This window comes from Paramormyrops kingsleyae, chromosome 6 (genome assembly GCF_048594095.1).
Source record: "Paramormyrops kingsleyae isolate MSU_618 chromosome 6, PKINGS_0.4, whole genome shotgun sequence".
Taxonomy (NCBI): Eukaryota; Metazoa; Chordata; class Actinopteri; order Osteoglossiformes; family Mormyridae; genus Paramormyrops; species Paramormyrops kingsleyae.
The window spans coordinates 39119861-39135962 of NC_132802.1; the positions used below are offsets into that span (position 1 = coordinate 39119861).

Consider the following 16102-nt stretch of genomic DNA (forward strand, 5'->3'; position numbering starts at 1 on the left):
ATGAGGTGATCATGGGTGATATCAGGATTCCAGGCTGCAATGAGTGACTCAGTCAACTCATGTTGTGATTTTGGATGTCTCTTGGATATCTCCAAAGCCACCTTGTGCCACAAGTTCTCAATCGGATTCAGATCGGGAGATTGGGCAAGCCAGTCAATTGATCGATGTTGTTCTGACGCTTCCAGTTGATCACCTGTTTGGAGCAATGGCACGGTGCATTGTCATCTTGGAACAGGAACCAGCTTGTAAACAGCTGCTGCACTGACGGCACCATACACTTTTGCAGTACTGTGATGTACTTGGTCCCACTGACCATGCCGTCAACGATGTGCAGACGTCCGACGCCACTGGCGGCCATGCAGCCCCAGACCATGACCTTCAAAGGATGCTTCACAGTGAGGTTGAGGCACTCAGACTTGAACTCCTCTCCAGGAAACCTCCTCACATAGGTGTCTGCCTGGCTACCAAACAGGCAGAAAGTGCTTTCATCGCCGGAAAGCACCTTTTCACATGGACCTTTCACATGTCCAGCGTGAGTTCTTCCGCGTCCAGTCAACCCGGTTGCACCTTTGGACATCAGTCATCAGTGGCTTGTTGCGTGCCTTGCAACCTCACAGACCAAACTGCGGGCACCGGCGACAAAACTGTTGATGAGGTGACACTGACATGGCAGCTGTCTGACCACCCACGCAGTAGCTGAGGTGAGGTCAACTTGCGATTGCTCAATGGAATGCGTCAAAGTGCATGACCCTAGCATGATTGTCATGCTTGTGGATGACCAGACCGAGGCGTGTCTGCCACCAAACTCACTTTCTTCTTTTGTAGAATCTTTACAAGTGCTCTGTGACTGCAGCCGACTTTGTTAGTAATCTGGCAGCATGAAAATCCATGAAAATTTGTTGTTCCAAGGAATATTTCTTAAATAATAGTTTATTTTCATTTGTAATTCTTCATTCTGCCAATGCATATTTATTTATTTAATAAATTGTGTTGTTCACAAAACTACAAAAAGTAATGTGAGAACATAGTAATTCACTACATTCACTACTGTTCATGGCTTAAGGGCCATTTGTTAGACTGCACAACACAATTGTGAAAGAAGGTGAGAGCTCCCCTAGTGGCTATGGGAGTGTATTTCCATAGAGCAGATATTATGTACACTGTATGGCAGCCTCATTGCTTTTAGAGCACAAGGTGGGATAGAAGGACAAATCAAATCAATTTGCTCATTTAATATTTAATAATTTTTTTAGGCTTGATTTTTGGAAGCCCAAATTTAGAAACCCACCGCAACTGAAAATGGAATGCCACAGATATAAGTCTCTTCCATGTATTGTTAACCATTTGTTGGCCCAGAGTAATAGCTTTTAGGCTAGGGATCTGTGTCAGCAATTGGAATATTGCTGGCTTAAATCATGGTGAAAGGTTAAAACAAAGGCAGTACCCTGTCATGCTATGCAAATATACATCAGAGCTATTGGTCTTCAGGAGAGTGGGCAGGTCCAGGAGCTGCAGAGTGAAATAAACTTTATAATCTGTGTCAATGAGCACTGCCTTGCCTGAAATGCTTACCTGGAAATTAACTTAAACGTGTATTACATATTATAGGAGAAATACTTAAAAATTAATTAGATTGGCTGGCTGGCTCTTGAAAGTAGGAACTGTAAATAAACTGACCTTAATGAGTATTACAGTCAGGTACATTGCAATTCATTCCACTTGAAAAGTTACAACTGAAGCTAGTTCAGTGTAAGTGTATAGCTCAGTAGTCTAAGTATGTGGCCTTGTAATCCAGAGGTTGCTGGTTCAAACCCAGCTTCAACTAGATAAGTGCATGTTTAGGGGCCCTTGAACCATGAAAAGTAGTGAATTGCCATGTTCTCAAATTACTTTTTGTAGATTTCTGAACAACACCATTTATTAAACAAACAAATCCGCATTTGCAGAATGAAGAATTAAAAATGAAAATAAACTATTATTTAAGAAATATTCCTTGGAACAACAAATTTTCATGGATTTTCATGCTGCCAGATTACTAACAAAGTCGGCTGCAGTCACAGAGCACTTGTAAAGATTGTACATGAGAAGAAAGCGAGTTTGTTGGCAGACACACCTCAGTCTGGTCATCCACATGCATCAAAATCATGCTAGGATCATGCACTTTGACGCATTCCATTGAGAAGTCACAAGTTAACCTCACCGTGTCATGTCAGTGTCACCTCATCAACAGTTTGTTGCCGGTGCCCGCAGTTTGGTCTGCGGGGTTGCAAGGCACGCAACAAGCCACTGATGACTGATGTCCAAAGGTGCAACCGGGTTGACTGGACACGGAAGAACTCACGCTGGACATGTGAAAGGTCCATGTGAAAAGGTGCTTTCCGGCGATGAAAGCACTTTCTGCCTGTTTGGTAGCCAGGCAGACACCTATGTGAGGAGGTTTCCTGGAGAGGAGTTCAAGTCTGAGTGCCTCAACCTCACTGTGAAGCATCCTTTGAAGGTCATGGTCTGGGGCTGCATGGCCGCCAGTGGCGTCGGACGTCTGCACATCGTTGACGGCATGGTCAGTGGGACCAAGTACATCACAGTACTGCAAAAGTGTATGGTGCCGTCAGTGCAGCAGCTGTTTACAAGCTGGTTCCTGTTCCAAGATGACAATGCACCGTGCCATTGCTCCAAACAGGTGATCAACTGGAAGCGTCAGAACAACATCGATCAATTGACTGGCTTGCCCAATCTCCCGATCTGAATCCGATTGAGAACTTGTGGCACAAGGTGGCTTTGGAGATATCCAAGAGACATCCAAAATCACAACATGAGTTGACTGAGTCACTCATTGCAGCCTGGAATCATGTTATCAGCCATGATCACCTCATCAAACTGGTTCACTCAAAGCCAACATGGTGCAGGCAGGTGATGAAGAACAAAGTGTGGCCCACCAGATACTGAGCCATCACTGAGACACAAAAAGTCCTTTTTCAAGGCCACCTACACGAACATGAAGAAAGCTTGACGCATGTCTGTTCTACTATATATGAAGTATACACATTTATTTTGCACCTTTGGCCAGAGAAGTACATTACGCATATTACTCAATAAGACAACTGACATGGGAGCTTTAACAAACAAACTCAGAAAAGTAAATCCAAGCTAGAATAAACACTTGATTTTTATTACTGTGTCCCCTGTAACACTGTTTTCAAATAAATGCATTGGCTCAACGAAGGGGTTAAAAATAAAAGGTCAAAAGTTGGAATAAATTCTAAATTAACAAGCGGTTGCAGACTTTTGCATACCACTGTAGTGTGGCTGCGTTTTTATAAAGAAGACTCCTCTTCACATGCTGTGCAATACCGTTTAACATTTGTTATGTGTTTGAATTGGCTCTTGGTCATGCCAGTACAGACACGGTGTTGCCACCTCTGGCATCCATCACAGAGTATCTACAGTGGGATTAACAACATACAGTTTAGGACAAGTAGCCATATTTTCCCATCTATCAAATGACTACATTAATTTCCTCATCCAGTCACCATCTTCATTTTGAAACTGTCCACACCATTGGCAGGCCTCCTCAAGAGATACTGTAAGGAAATAAGCATAAACTTACTGGTGAGCAGGCATTCATCATTATACTTATCACCCAGTTTGCCAAGAATGTTCACACACCCTTCTGACTGACTTTGCCTGAATGACTTGCCCTTTATTGTGCTGTTGTGGTTTTTTTTTTTCCACTGTAACACAATTCAGTCTTCAAATGACTTCACAAACACTGTTTTTTGCATTATCTCAAATTAGTTGTACTCTTGGCATAGCAATCTGACTTTTCCGGCTCAGATTCTGTGAAAACATAGGTAAAAGGCCCTTCTGTCAAAAGGGGCTGACAGACATTCGCTATAGTCATGTTAATATAATATAATATAATATAATATAAAATTCTTTAAAACCTGTCAAGTCTAAAACTGTAAGAGTAGGTGTACCTGTTTACAAGACAGAAAACAAAAGTTCTCTTACATAACTTTTGTAGTATTTGAAGGATTTTATACCCCATTTTAAGCACAACTGTACAATTGATTAACCCTGCCCATAACAGCCTTTTACCCCTAACTGTGCAGTATCTGTACAAACTGGACACATCTGGTTTGACCGCCCCAAAGAGCTTTGGTAAGTTAAAGTTTACCTTGCCTTATGTTTCTGTTACAGTTTTTCTGAATTGCTAAAAGACTAAACCTCATTCTTGGAACAAAACTTCCAATTGCCAAAACTCATTTATTGAATCAATCACTCTTCTGGTGAAACTTTAAACACAATTTGCAGATTTGAGCAAAACTCTAAACACATTCCCATTCATCAAAACACATTTAGCACTGTGGTGAACTTTGATGCAAAATAGAAAACACAGGCTGCAGAAGTTCAGCACAGCCACCATACAGTAGTCATCATTTAAACACAATGACTCAAAACTGTTCACACATGTTTCTAAACATGAGAAGAAGCCAAAGAGTGACTAGAACATACAATATGTGCTAGATGAGAGTGCAAGTGCCACTGGTGAGTTGAATTTCGACGTCAACGTACAGATGGGTCACACAGAGGATTCTTCCCGCATCACCCAGCAAGGTGTCCCTATTGCTCACTACCGACAGTTACCGTACTTATGACCAGAGACCCACACAACAATTACGTTTCAAACTACATTTTCACACAACTTCACATTATATGTGATCGTAGAGCTAAATTATTCCCTATTAGTTATGAAAGATTATTAAATTTTTTACTTACCCGGTGACTATACCCTTCTTAGAATGCATTTTCCACCATCGCTGATGTATTTACCCGGGACTAAGCTTCTAACTACAGCTCAAGAACTGTAGTTCAAACTACGCAACTTTACAACAGTGTTGCTCCATTATGGTCTTGGGAAATGCATCCCAGAACGGAAAGGTTAAAGAGGAGCTTTTTCCCCCAGGTCATAATGCTCCTAAATCAGGACAATACTCAATGCCTCTAGGTGCTGCTTCACACTGTCCAAATCATGGGCACATACAGTACCTCAGACCTCTTGCACATTGCACAGCAAAATACCTCTTACCTATCACTTATGTATAGATAATGTACAGCTGAACATTTCATATATTTTTTATCATATTATTTTTCTTATTTTTTTCTATATTTTGTTACTCTCTTATCATGCACAGCTGCTCAGAGTGACCAGGGTTACATTCCACTACATGTTGTGTGTGTACAACTGTGTACATGACGAATAAACCTTTTGAATCTTCAATCTTAAATTTTTGTAAAGTACAAATTCTGACCTTCCTGGCAATATATCACATGTTCTGGGGCCTCATTTCTACATGCCACTTCTGTGGACTTTTAGATTATGTAGGGCAGTTTCCCTATTGTTACAGTGTATAGGACAAAATGGATAATTACAAATCCTGCCCCAAACACTTTTAAATGTTTTCGTAAAATACAAATTTAGCCTTTTCCACTACTACTGTATATGCCAACCCTGGGGGACTTATTTCTACATGCTACTTCCATGTTTAAATGTAACAGATCTGCTTTGCAATTTTCTTTTTCTTTCTTGTAATAATTCTGATATAATGACTTATACAGTGCCAACCAATGTGACGTTTCTATAATAGTGTAGATATTTCACATGAGTGTTTGCAAGGTGTACAGTAGCCTTACTTATATGAGAAAATGAAACCAGACAACACGAAGATATAGTTCGATAGTGTTTCGATATGAGATCTACAAAAATACTTAAGAATACACTTTATTGGTGAAAGAAAAATTTTTATTTATTGATTTATTACGATTTATTTTACTCATCCAGAACAGGCACCCACAAACTGTGACGTTCATGGTAGCTGGACGTCCAAATGCAAATTATACACGACTAGAGAACGCTCAACAAATTATATATTTTCAATTTTATTTTTCAAAAAAACCAACAATGAAATAATTGTTAAACATTAACAACAATAAGGACAATCGTATTGTACTCTGTAATATGGATGACAAAATTGCACTGGCTGAACGCGCAGCTGCTGCGCCTTCCTGAGCTCCTCGAATACCCCTTTGTTTACATCCAGCGTATACTCCACCCCTGCTGCCGACGGCAGATCACGCTCCACGTAACGTCAGCTGCAGACACACCTCGAACGCACCCCGTGATTAGGTAACGTCGTATGGGTTTCTTTCTATGCCACGTGATCTGTCTACGCGGCGTGCGTCTTTTGCGACACGTCTGTTTATAAACACGGAATCCGCTGTTTGTAAACAGTCCGCATTTTACCCTGACCCCCTGCGAACGGACGATCACCCTGATAACAAAATACAACTAAATACATCTTTGTCAGGATGTGGGGGGGGGGAGAGGTCTATGACATTCGGGCTAAATGGGGGCAATAGCTTGGGGAGCCAGCCTATCTCAAAGCCTGTGGCCTGTTTGATTCTACCCCATGTTTCCTCCGTGTATGTCCGCTGTGATATGCTTAACAGACACGTTTGATGGCATTATTCTAACATAGCATGTTGCTAAATACCGCTCACTAGTCCCTACAGCTATTAAATGTATTTAAATGAAATCGGGGCATCTTGTTTAGAATAAAACTAAGAAAATACAGGAGATCGATCTTTCGCGTGTGTTGCTGCCGCCGCCATTTTGAAAGGCGCGTCTGCGTCACTGCGCATGCGCAAGCTTCGCATCCCATAAGGCAGTTATTTCGCCCGCATTGTTCAAACGGGTGGCACGCGCCTGGCCCTGCTCCTTGGATAATGGCAGCCTAGATCACGCTAGCTTTGTGCTACGCTGACGGGACCCAGAGCCGCTATGGATGGATCTTCGCCTTTGGTGAAGTGTTTTTTTTTCTCTTTGACATTGAAATAAAACTGTTAAACTGATTACGGCTTTTTCTCATTTTTAAAAACTTGGGCTAAAGTAGTTGTGCTTGTTTCACACTTTCTCTTGTTTCGCTTGGGTATGCCTCTACTTAAATATTGTGTCTCTAGTTAAAAGTTTTGGACCTGTGTCTCATTCACATAGGCTTTCACATATGCAAATTGCCACCCCTCTTCTGGGCTAATGCCGTACGCTCATTTTGACAACGAATTACCAGCGTTATTCGTTGATTTTTTTTGTCTAAAATGTTTATTATTCACATTGGTAGAAAAGTGCTTCAATACTTTAAAAAAAAGGTCATGGTTTATTTGAAATAACTGGGCACTCCGTTTGTTGCTGCCATATTTTGAAATGGGTTGTCTAAGGAATCCTTATTCTTTGTTTGATGCCCCGGTTTCGGGTAAACATCCGCGACGGTTTATGACTACACCACATGGCCAAAGTGGCCTGCGAACGGACGATCACCCTGATAACAAAATACAACTAAATACATCTTTGTCAGGATGTGGGGGGGGGGGGAGGTCTATGACATTCGGGCTAAATGGGGGCAATAGCTTGGGGAGCCAGCCTATCTCAAAGCCTGTGGCCTGTTTGATTCTACCCCATGTTTCCTCCGTGTATGTCCGCTGTGATATGCTTAACAGACACGTTTGATGGCATTATTCTAACATAGCATGTTGCTAAATACCGCTCACTAGTTCCTACAGCTATTAAATGTATTTAAATGAAATCGGGGCATCTTGTTTAGAATAAAACTAAGAAAATACAGGAGATCGATCTTTCGCGTGTGTTGCTGCCGCCGCCATTTTGAAAGGCGCGTCACTGCGCATGCGCAAGCTTCGCATCCCATAAGGCAGTTATTTCGCCCGCATTGTTCAAACGGGTGGCACGCGCCTGGCCCTGCTCCTTGGATAATGGCAGCCTAGATCACGCTAGCTTTGTGCTACACTGACGGGACCCAGAGCCGCTATGGATGGATCTTCGCCTTTGGTGAAGTGTTTTTTTTTCTCTTTGACATTGAAATAAAACTGTTAAACTGATTACGGCTTTTTCTCATTTTTAAAAACTTGGGCTAAAGTAGTTGTGCTTGTTTCACACTTTCTCTTGTTTCGCTTGGGTATGCCTCTACTTAAATATTGTGTCTCTAGTTAAAATTTCCGGACTTGAAATGCCCTTAGATTCAGAACATGAGAAGGGTAACACATTGAATAGACTAAAATGAAATTTGAATAAATAAATCATGTATATATGTTTTGTTTTAGGGCGTAACACTAGAAAACGCAGACGGTACGTTTTGCTGCTAGGTTGTTTCTCTTTTGTTTCAGGGACCGCAGGTCTGGGCCTTATGTCCTAAAAATTATATGACAATATTGCAAAATATTTATCACAAATGCATATGTAGAAAACAGACTACGACAGGTGCTTTTGAGTTTTTCTGATTATGATGACCGAATTGTTTTATTAAGAGTTATGGAGTATGTGACCGATATATTATTAAATTACACCAACAACCTCAATGGTATTTATGTAAAAATAGTATATTATGATTGTTAATTATGCAGATGTTTAGGCTATATTATGATGCTCAGGATACTCAAGTTAATGCTGATGATATGAATGCTCTATAAGATATTTTATCGATATCACAGCCTGATAACCTTACAAGCTGCATTACTTCTGCATGCATGTTATGTTGTTAGAATGAGCGTGCACCTCAGAGTAACAGTAAGTTTACACAATGTTTTATTGTTTATGTTTTAAAGCATCCAACGCATTTACAGGCCAGTCCTGATGCAACAAGGTTTTGCCTAGACGGTGTGTTCAGATGCCCATGCTGCACTTATGCAACTGACCAACAATTCAAATTTACAACACACATTCAGAGCCACGTGAGACATGCAGTACAGCATAGAGGTAATTCCTAATGATGTTTATTGGTCTATTGATTTTGGTGGTTTTAAAACATACACATGCTTAAATGTAGAATGCACTTCTTACAATCAAGATAGACAAAATGATGTGGAGTTCCTTAGTGGGAGTCCCTGAAGTCATGTGAATATTGGTAAGCTAATTTACCTATGTTTGTGTTTTGTTTGACACTGTAACTTTCTGATCAGCTACTCCTGACCTCACTCCCCCAGTCCCGTTCTGTGTATACCTTTCTTTTCTGTTGATAGCTTTGGTCTTCATGTTGCCGTCTTGCAGGTTTCTTCATCAGCAAATGCAACAATTATTGCAGACCCACAGGACACTTTCATTGTCTTTATTGCAGCCAAACAATAATACGCAAAGACCAGTTTAAACATCATGTATCCCAATGCATCAGTGAAACCAAGCCAACCACAACGGAAGCGCATCAGTCACCTCCCGCCTCTCCTGCTCCCTCCTTTACTGCTTCTGAAGCTGCATGTCCCCCTCCCCCAGTCCCCATCCTCCACCCCTCACTTTCTTCATGTTCCTCTGATCCTGGCTCCTCAGCAGCACCAGCACTACCACCCTCTCACCCAAAGAAAGCAGAAAACAGTGAAGTGTACTAGCTGTGGCCTAATCCTTAATAGACGGAACCTACGGATACATCTTCGAAGACGTCACACTCCCATCAAAATGGACATTACGGCACAGAACCACCTCAGTGCTCAGTGTGTTGATTACACAAATGGAGTGTTTGCAGTAGCAAAGTCTTTTATAGCACCCAGCACACCAGTACGTGTCATTAAAAGGACATGGGGTCCTGAACAAAAAACAATGTGTGAGCTGGATATCTGCAGAATTAATGCAGAGTTTGCAGAGAGGTCAAACCTTCGTCCATTTGAGTGCCACCACATTCAGTCCCTCGTGTACTGCCCTCCAGCCAGAATGGACACTCCATCACTTACAGAGGATGTTTTGCAGGTGATGGTACATGACAAGTGGTTTGGGGAAGACAAAAAGGAAAGGTGTTTGGTACGTCAGAGAGAAGCAAATGATGCAGGAGTCCCGTTGTCCTGTCTGGTGACTGTGTGTGGACCCCCCTACAAAAAGCACATTTCTGTATACGAGTCAACTATCTCCTATTACAGCCGGCTTGGCAGAGTGGTGGTAAGGTACAATTCTAAAATCATTTCATGGCATTGTCCTTGCGCGAACCCAAGGCAGTCATGCATACCTAAATATGTTGCCAAGTGGCATTTATTTGAAACAGACCAGGCACTCTTCAGAAAAACCAGAAGTGTGGAGGAGAACATCACAGAACATTTTCCAATTGACATGGAAAGTTTTGACCTAGAAGAAGGAGCTCCATACTCACCTGAAGGCAAAAATCTGTCGCGGATGGTTCAATACATTTTTCATAAGAAGAAACTGCCTGCGATTTTCCCCTCAGACGTGGTCAAGACCATTCATTTCCCTGTGCACTTCATACCATCAGAAACCTTTTGCTCAGAATGTTTAGAGCCCACTCCTCTAAGCGAACCTGTGCTGATTACATCTAAGGCTAAAATCCTAACAATCACTGATGTCATAGAAGGTATGTTCTCTCTTTATTTAAATATTTATTATCGATATTTTAACATTTCATTACTCACTACATGTACTGTAAATGTCAGTGTAGCCATGACTTCCACTATCAGCAGCTTAGCCTCCTTCCCAGCAATTCACACTTGTATGCTTACTGAGATAATTTCATACACTGGCTTTTAGTACTGTGCAAAGTATAGAGACATGTCACAGTGTAAAATGGTGAAAGATAAATGTGTAACATTTACTGGTGCTTGTGTCCATTAGGAATTTCAGTGTACAGAAAATGGTGCTACAGGTGTGGTATGGCATATCGATACCAGGAGTGGACTGATGGTGTCCACAATTTCGATGACCACACACTTCTGTCCATATACATGTGCCATTTTCTACGCAATACACTTCAGGTAGGAACCATGTTCTGTTGTTTTAATCATTTAAAACAATTACGAATACTTTATCAAAATAATATATTGTAAAGCCTTTAAATGTCATACATCAATTTCACAGACTCATCAGGCAGTAGGGAGTGCCATGGATGTGTTGGAGAAGACCTCTGGTAAAACCTATCCATCCAGGGAAAGGGTCCTGCAGGCTTATTTAAGCTTTGAAGCACTGTCAGACCTCGGTTACACATATGCTTGTGTATCGTGTGGTTATCATCCAGTATCTGTTGTGATGGACCTTCATGAGAAGGGCGTTTTTAGCATGCCTGGTAAGTGAACACATTTATTCATTTTCTTAGTCTTACATTGTTTCAAGCACCACATATCCAGCTATGACTGTTTGGAACATGCTTACTTAAGTCTTGCTTTCCTTAGTGAGCAGCATTGAGGAACCATCTCAGACTTTTGATGGAAAGGTAAGTGTTGAAAATTTCTGGGAGATGGTTTCCCTTGAAATGATCAGCCGTGGGTTGGTCCCAAGTAAGTACAGTCCGCACAATGTTCTAGGTGGGATGACAGTATTCTAGCATTTACTTTGTTTATCGTGGAATAATGTACTGTTATGTTAATAATATTTTCTAACATCATTTAAAGGCAACAAGTCAAACCCATTTGTCGTCCATCCCAGTTACCATAGTTGGGCTCCGTGGATTGGTCCTCACACAAGAGATAGGGATGTTGTACTCAACACTGAATACAAAGAAGTGTATTCTGCTTGTAGTGCAAAGGAGGAATCTGAGTTTAACCTCACAGAGGACCGACTGACTGATGAACTTCTTAAGCTCAAGGTACTGAACTTAAGTCAATTTTTGTCAGTTTTGTCAAAGATGTGTGTTTTTGAACCACGCCAGACCAACTATACTAATGTTCATTATAGATGGAAGCTGTGCGTGCTCTGTGCCGACAGTGTGGCATAGACCCCAAAGGCTCACGGATGGACCTGGTAACGAGACTTCAACAAGAAATGAAGAACAGAGCGAGTTATGATAAGGTGTTTTCACAGATCTGGGGAGCTTCTGGTAAGTTGTGTTCTATTACTGAGAGACCGTTTTTACAGACAGTTCTTAGTTTCATTACTTGGAATGGTTGCACTCTGATTTACAGTTTCCTTAAACAGGTGGATGGGCTGTGGTCACCTGTCCTTGTGCTGTGGTGTATGGTGTTAAGTTCAACATAAGGGCTGAGAGCCCCCGGGACTTTGCTGACCTTTTATTGTCGATGAAACATTTTCCAAACATTGTATTATATGATTTTGCGAGAGGGTTGGCAACACATACCAACCTAAGAGATCCAGAATCATTACCCTTCAAACCTCATGGGGGTAGGTTACTTGAGCCTACTGAAGATAACATCAGATGTGCCACTACTGGACAGATAAAAGTGAGCTTGCCATGGCTAGTCACCAAGAAGCCAGTTCCTGATGAAAATGGCCACCCTATAACTGGATCGTCTGAGCATTATGCTCTTTATGATAGATTTCATGAGGCAAACTCAAAAGATGCCAGGGATGTCTTGCGAAAGGTGGAACTGGTCCCAGAGTTACGTGGTTGGATCAACAGCCCGTGTGCTGAACAGCTCTTTGCTGGAATGAGGAAAAACAATCATTTTCTCAACATGATGACTCCCTCATCGCATGTCTTTTTGATGCGAAATATTTTGTGTCACTACAACAATGCTAGAAATTCAAGAACCATAGAAAGCATGAAGAAGAGATTGGGCAAAGGAGTGGACATACAGTTAAATTCCAATGGTCAGACAGTTTTGGGTATGTATTCCACCCTCATTCTAAATTATTAGTGGTAATGTCATGTTTATGTCATGTTTATGTAATTTTGCTGTCCGGTGCCGTGAAGTTATATTTGTCTTTTAATTGTAGGTGATTCCTCATGTTTATTTTGCAATTTGAAAGATCATAAAGCTATAACTTACAAATCTGTCAGAAATGCTAGACAGCATAGCGTTGATGAGAAATGCATGCAGTACAACCGATTTAACTCATTCTAAATCATTTGGTTTAAAATGTGCTTTTTTGCAGCACCAGCTGAAGCACCAGCCGAACAAGCACAAACAACAACAGCAGCACCAGCTCATGGTATGACAACTGCAGCATCCCCTGGTATGAAGACAATATATATTTTTTGAGGGCCTGGTTGTACAACTTAATAAAAACCTTAACACATCCATGTTTTTTAGAATATGTATACTTATGTATGTTTGCAGTGGGTACTTGATCTGCAGCTAAATGTATACCAACCTTCAGCCACCCTAAGAAAGTGTTATATGCTTCATAAGATGGCTCAGTATCACAGAAATGTGGTGAAACACTTATTTGGTTAATATTTTCATGCATGGTCTGATATGTATGACAGGAGATCTACCAGTGTGCAGTGATGACTGCTGGGGACTACCACATCTGGAGCACACAAGTGCCCGATCGGAAATCAGAGACTCAGAGGTGCATGTTTTATGTTTTGTTCCTCCGTATTTGTTTGTTTGTTTATATATTGATTGACTCATTTGATTGATTGCCGCATGGGCTCTCTTAGTCGCAAATTTGGAAACCATTTAACAATTGGCAACCATTTCATGTAATACAGTTGTCATTGTTTATGGGTGTTATAACTTTTAACATCTAATGTATCGGTTATTATATTATTTATAACTTGGAAACAAACTATTCATTAATCAGTAATACAATTCCTTTTGTGTCATACTTTTTAAATATTTTCTGTGATGCCTCGTAGTGCATGGCATATAAGTGAAGTGATTAGTTGTCATTGACACACCACAGCACACAGTGCACAACAACAAAATGTGTACTCTGCATTTAACCTATATGACACCATGACATTGCAGAGGAGAGCAGTGCTTGGGGGTGGTACCTTGCTCAGGGTACTTCAGTGGCACCTTTCGATTACAAGTGCACTTCCCTATCCATTAGGCCACCACTGACCCTATTACAAACAGCAGCATAATTTAATGGAGTCAGATTAATTGGTCTTAGTGATCTGATCTGAAGGTGGGGATTAGGGTTGTAACGGTATGAGATTTTCACGGTATGATAATCGTCTCAGAAAATATCACGGTTTCGTGGTATACGGTATTAAACTATCATTATTATTAGTATAATCATCAGCTACAATGACCCTTAAATGAATAAAAAGAGATATGGTTTTTGGATGAACATGGTTTATTGTAACAAACTTTTTTTTAATGAAAATAAAAAAAACTTATGGAAGTATGAGTCTAACTTTTGGGGGAAAAATAAATAAAATAAAGCTGCGCATCTCCCATTTGAACAAAATAAGGAATAAGTTATTTCTCTTTATATTAGACAAGAATAAATCAAACTGTCCTTCCTCTTTAACAGCATATATGGGAGAGCAATATGTGCAGGGTCATGTTTGTTAATATTTTCCTGAGATTATCATAGCAGCATGCATTTCTTTGCTTTTTTTCAGGTCAGATTATGATGAAGAAATGTAAGCATGTTGAGATTTTCAGGGCTCAATCTTGACCGCTGAGGTGAGAGAATGTGTCCACTTGTACTAAACACCTATGAGTTTTCAGTTAGTGTATTTGATGATTATTCTTTTAAATAAAATTATAAAATGATCATTAAGTGTTCTCTTGAGAGTAGCTCTGGATATGTTCATGTGTTCACGTCTTCACATAGTGAATGAGACAGCAGACGCTTTAAAAACCATGACCATCATGCAGTGGCGGTTTTAGGCATGGGCGAACGGGGCAGCCGCCCGGGGCGGCACTTTTTCATGTCACGTGGGGGGCGGCACACGAACTTGGAGGAAAACAAAAATAATCTAAATAAAGCGTTTTTCTAGAGGATGGGCGAGCGGAGACGATAAGGGATGAAGTTGGGAGGGCGCCGGGAGGGATTCTATGGGGGGCGGCACACGAACCTGGAGGACAAAATAATCATCTGTGCCGCTGTGTGTGTGTGTGTGTGTGTGTGTGTGTGGGGGGGGGGGGGGTAGTTGGTTAATGAGCAAGCGGCAGCCTTTTTGCGCTGTATATTCACAGACGCACATCGCGATTTAATTTGCTGCACAGCTATATTTTGATTTATTCATCCATCTATCTATCAAATCGGACATTTTACGTGGCATCTGAATTATACTGTAATTGACTCCAATTACATGACTGGATTCCGGGATTCCCTCTGCATCACAGAAATAATACGGCTTTAAGTTATAAATGGAACTTACCTTTATCTTCACGGAGGGATGGTGTTCGCGAATATGGGAGAACATGTTCGACGTATTTCCTCCTTTTGCGGCCACTGTTCGTCCACATTTCTTGCAAACTGGATATCCACCCCACGATCATTTTTCGGATACCCAAAATATTCCCATACTGCAGATTTTAATTTTTTTTTCGGCGGGAAATAGAGATTAGAATTTGCAGCCACTATCGGACATTTTCGCCGCTGTGCATTTATGGGTGGAGTCTAAGCAGTAAAGCGGAAAGAAGTTGCATATACACAGCAGCGCAGGTGAGATCTGGTTTCTTTTTTTTTTTTCCAAACCGCGGATAGGCAAATGTGCATGATATGATAATCGTACATGTCAATATCACAATAAACCGCCATACCGGTATACCGTTACAACCCTAGTGGGGATTGATACACCTTACAAAGTTGATGCTGTAATATTTATCACTCTGATGCATTGTTCTGACCCATATGCATATAAGCCTTTCAGTCTGACAAGCTGGTAGTATCATGACTGCCTTTTTCCAGGTCTGGTGCCCAACGTGATCAAATTGTTTTACACCTGTGCCCTCAGGTGGAGTCAACTCTATGTGATACCATTACAATATGTCATAGTTTTACAATAGTTGTGACAATATAATTTCTTTTAGGAAAATTCAATGTGTCGAAAGCACAGATGGTAGAGGAGGAGGAATGGGTTCCATCTCCATTGAACAGGTATTTATGTAGCTGATCTTACAGCTGAACCTGCTGTTTTTCTCTTTTTTTCTCTGTGCTTACTGTGCTGTACCCTACAAAAATGTGAAAACAATGAGCTTCATTTTAAGCAGTTGGAGTTGGAATGTAGAAGTCATGCTATTTTTGTCTGTTTTTGTTATATTACAGAACTATTGTAAAATAATATTTGCGTGCTTGTATGATTTCTTTCACAGATCCCCCTCGACGTCCTGGAGGATATCCTTTTAGAAGTAGTCCTGTTCGAGGGTGACAAAGCTTTTTTAAAGCTGTCACTTGTTTGTC

The 16102-nt window shown here is 40.9% G+C and overlaps 1 long non-coding RNA gene across 1 annotated transcript; it reads left to right on the forward strand.

Moving 5' to 3' along the window:
• The first annotated feature begins 12886 nt into the window (after positions 1-12886).
• On the forward strand, positions 12887-14714 carry LOC140591804 (uncharacterized). The gene is made up of 3 exons (XR_011992105.1): positions 12887-12967; positions 13221-13306; positions 14313-14714. It is a non-coding gene; the product is annotated as an uncharacterized lncRNA (long non-coding RNA).
• The last annotated feature ends 1388 nt before the right edge of the window (positions 14715-16102 follow it).